The 5,000-nt window shown below is 37.6% G+C and overlaps 1 protein-coding gene across 2 annotated transcripts in view; it reads right to left on the bottom strand.

Moving 5' to 3' along the window:
- Nucleotides 1–5,000, bottom strand: part of LOC143018952 (uncharacterized) — a 258,421-nt gene that overhangs the window by 218,940 nt on the left and 34,481 nt on the right. The window lies entirely within an intron of this gene.

Below are 5,000 nucleotides of genomic sequence, written 5' to 3'. Positions count from 1 at the left end.
CTAATATTACTACTACTACTACTGCTGCTGCTACTACTACTAATGATAATAACAATGACAGTAGTAGTAACAACAACTAATAATAATAATAATAATAATAATAATGGTGACGAAAACAATGATGATAATAATAATAATAATAATAATAATAATGGTAACGATAATGATAATAATAATAATAATAATAACTAATGATTATAATAATAGTGATAATAATGGTAACGATAATGGTAATAATAATAACAATAACACAATGAAATAATAACAATAGTAAATATAATAATAACAATACAAGTATAATATGAATAGTAAGAACAGTAATGATTATAAGATTATAATACAAAAATAATAATAATTAGAATAAAAATCATAATCATAATAACATACTAGGACTTATAATAATAACAACAATATTTTCATTAAGTGCTGAAGCAAGTATATCCTCCCCCCTCCTCCAACTCCTCGTCCACTCCTCGATCCACTTACTGACAACATAATTATAAAATTATTGCAAGAACCCAAGGGTGGCTCCACATAACGTCTGCTACAAAATCCCTTTGCCAAAGACAAGATGACATCGCTAGCTTCTCTACGACGACCATACGAACGCGAAATTAATCGTGGAATATTTGCTATCAGACATAAGAAGGCACTGAAACAAGATGACGATACAACACACATTACCAATAGTGTTTTCGTTCTTGTGACCCTGGCTACTGTATTCGCGTTCCGTTATTGTGGGGTATGTATTGAACAGTGTCTTGCGACACTGCTTCTGACCCAGGGCAGTGGGCAAGGTGCAGGGATGACCCGTCATCCAGGAGGTGCTCAGATGAGAGGGAGGGTGGGAGGGGTGTGGAGTGTATTTAGGGATGAAATGGGTGGGAGTGTTTTTATACCTTTCCCTTTTTGGCTACCTCCCTTGAGAGGGGAAAAAAGCCTTGGTATATGTATGTATGTATGTATTGAACAGCCGAGCACAACATTCATTAACTATTACGTGGATCAATTATATTCAACACTTGAAAGTAAGTGAAGAGATATTCTTAACTAACTTCAACTCCAGACGATTCAATCTGGGTTTATAAAAACATTTGTCTTTCAAAAAATAAACAGTAATCTCATATACGATCATAAGTTACAGAACGTAGGATAAGATCGCATAAACTTCTGGTAACGCGCGTTTTCCTTTAAACCAGATAGCTTTACCAGTCTCCTCTCTCTACCTCTCTGTGTGTTTGTTTGTTTGTTTGTTTGTGTGTGTGTGTGTGTGTGTGTGTGTGTGTGTGTGTGTGTGTGTGTGTGTGTGTGTGTGTGTGTGTGTGTGTGTGTGTGTGTGTGTGTGTGTGTGTGTGATTCACCTTGGTCTTTGGATCACGGGTTGGACTCGTGATGGACAGGTATTCCCCTCCCGGAAGAGAGCTCAGAGCTCGTATGACCGATCTATGGGTAATGCTGTGACCTTACACGCACACGCACCCCGAACTCCCTGCCCACGTGTTGAAGTAACGACTCGAAGCGCAGCAATACTGAAATTATTTCAGCCCTGGGCAGGATTCGAACCCGGACCACCGTAGTGACAGTCGGGGACTCTACCAACCGTGTGTGTACGTGTCTTTCACTCTCTGTGCCCCCCCCTCTCTCTCTCTCTCTATTTATTTAAGGATTCTACCCTCTCTGACCAAGTATATACCAAAAATGCCTAGTTTTACGGTCAGTTTACATTAGGAATGGCACGAGAGCATCCACTCGCAAAAACCTTGAAGACGAATCCTCTTGTTCCGGGTATAACTCGTCCATGTGTCCCCACTGCATTTCTTTATCACTCACTACTGATATTTCATATTTCATATCTCTACCTCCTAAACTACCCCACTTTCACACATAATATATGAGGATTAGATACCAATATGAACGAATTCATTAGAATAATATTATGTGGTTTATTGGCCGTCAAACGAGGATTTGTTTGGTGGATAAATGCTAAATCTGCAAGAGAGGAAGGAGAAGAGGGAAAGGAAAGAGTGTGAGGAGAACAGAAGGGGATAGAGTGTTGGGGTAGGAGGAAGTGGGAGATGAAATTGGGGTGGGAAGAGGAGGAGGAGGAGGAGGAGGAGGAGGAGGAGGAGGAGGAGGAGAAGAAGGAGGAATAGCTAGTAATATAACCGATACCTCTATCCTTAGGGACAATATTGCACCGAAGAGAGAGTCATAGATTAGGTACAGGAGAAATTGAAGAAGTGTAGGAGAACGAATGGATAAAGATTATATTTTTTCGTCGTTCTGTCATCATAAAAGTGTGTTGTGTTGGTCCGTTGTGATGTCACAAATCACAGAAATATTGCATAGAACTTATGCAGCCACTATCCCATACAGGCAGAGGACGAGGAGGAAGAGGAAAAAGGGGCAGACAATTGCATTTCGTCACGAATAACTCACCAAACGAAGAATTTGAGCTGAAGAGCTTTTAGATGTGCAGTCACGTTTTTTCTCAGGAAAAGAGCAAAGGCAAGAGAAGGGAAGACGAGAGGCTGAAGAGAAATGAAGAGCAGGAAATAAGAAGAGAAAAAAAGAGGAAGGGGCGGAGAGAAGGTGAGGGGAGGGGAAGGGAGGGGGGAAGGGAGGGGAAAAGGAGGAGAGGAAATTTATGTCGAAAAGTAACATTGGTGAAGATGACGAGAGATGCTTTAACCCATCTCATTATGGATGGGAAAAGTGGCGTGCACTCTTTCATACGATTTACTAATTTCCTTAGGAATGCTTTGCGAGTGAAAGTTCTCGCTGGCCATTACGCAGACGCCCGCAGGGCCCAACGAGTAAGAGCAAGCGAGCAAACGAGCAAGCCAACGAGGTGAACCTCCTCAACATATCAACCCGAACTCACCTTTTTACTTCTCAACGAGTAGAACTAACACACACACACACACACATACACACATGTATATATATAAATATATATATATATATATATATATATATATACATACATATATATATATGTATATACATATATTACGAGAGTAAAGGGCCATTTACACGCTCAAACGGTGTGTCAAACCCGGTTTGTCAAACAAGTGTTTGAAGTAATGCTTGATCTTGTGAATGGGGTATTTGGTTGTCAGATATGTTTGACAAACGTGGTTGACCGAATACCCCATTCACACGGTCAAACATTACTTCAAACACTTGTTTGACAAACCGGGTTTGACACACAGTTTGAGCGTGTAAATGACCCTTAAGTAATCCAGCAATCATCACCTACTCGTATACACACTAAAACAAGCGCAAGCGCATTGGCTAAGACAGCCGCTTCTATTCTTCTGGGGTCAAAGTATAATGTAAACTCAACCACAGTGGATATAAGAGAAAGAAAAAAAAAATAAAGTATGTTTATCATGTACTGTGTACTCCGTTTCCAATATATTTCCTCATGTGGAAGGTCACATTACCATTGGATAGGCCAGTGGTCAGCAACACTAATAACGAGAAGAGCCTTTTTTTAAATAAAAATGTTGTGCTGTCGGACCCGTCACACACACACACACACAAAATTCAGATTAGTAAAGTCGCTTCTACAAATCATACATTAATTGATGGCTACAGGTCTTTTCGAAGTGGAACATACATACACACGCACGCGCACACACACACACACACACACACACACATATATATATATATATATATATATATATGTATATATATATATATATATACATATATATATATGTATATACAATTTTTTTAATTATGGTGTAGAAAGAAATGAGGAAATTGTAGTAAAATTTAACGCTGACGTTTCGACCTTCCAGTGTCTTTATCAAAGCTTTCATAAAGACACTATGAGGTCGAAACGTCACCGTTAAATTCTCCTACTATTTCCTCATTTCTTTCTCCATCATTCAAAACCTGTCAATGTTGTATTCAATATATATATATATATATATATATATATATATAAATATATTTATATATTTATATATATATATATATATTTTTATATTTATATATATATATATATACATATATACATATATATATATATATATACATATATATATATATATATATATATATATGTGTGTGTGTGTGTGTGTGTGTGTGTGTGTGTGTGTGTGTGTGTGTGTGCGTGTGTGTGTGTGTGTTTACAACACTGAATGGGTCCCAGTGACTTGAGATACATTTTTATCAACCATAATGCACTTTCATTCTTAGCCATCAACATCGGACGAACCGTGGAGGCACATGCAGAATATATATATATATATATATATATATATATATATATATATATATATATATATATTTGCATATACATAAATTTGCCTCGAATGTTTTACAAATGTACAGTGAAGACAGAGGAGAGACAGAGAAGCTGGCTGGCTGGCTGGCTACCCGCCTATCCGTCCCTTGTCGTCCCACCACAAATGTTGCCACCATTGAGCTTCTGCAAAATCGTGTCCTTTCCACCGCATTACCTTCAGTTTGCTATCAACTTACATCATGGCCAGATCTGTTTATCTGTTTGATTTTGGTCGTATTCTGGATCGTCTTGATTCGATAATGTCAACTCTTCTTTTTGCTGGAATGCTTACCCAGTTACTGTGGGTAGCAAGATGAATTCTATATCATATATATTTTCGTATCAACACATTTGAAACAACGACCAAAATAAATAAATTAGTTAATTAACAAATAAATACATTCATAAAGTACATAAATAAATACATGGCACCCAGTGTACTTCACCAGAATAAAAAAAATCGACAAACATACGTACTTGAAGTCAAGCGCCAATGTTAAAACGTATCTTGAAAAATTCTACAAAACCGTCCCAGTCATACGTGGTAAATAACCAGACGTAGGAGAATTCCAAGTATCCTAGTGGAAGGAAAAGAAAAAGAGTTCCGGCTGATTTTCGCAAAAGGTTAAAAAAAAAAAAAAAAAAAAAAAAAAAAAAAAAAAAATGCGTGGCCTCCTAAGACGAGGCACACGCCCAT

The sequence above is a fragment of the Oratosquilla oratoria genome, chromosome 36, assembly GCF_046742065.1.
Source record: "Oratosquilla oratoria isolate Oo_2021 chromosome 36, ASM4674206v1, whole genome shotgun sequence".
Lineage (NCBI taxonomy): Eukaryota > Metazoa > Arthropoda > Malacostraca > Stomatopoda > Squillidae > Oratosquilla > Oratosquilla oratoria.
Note: the sequence above shows the minus strand (reverse complement) of the source record. Positions and strands in the feature narration are given on the sequence as shown.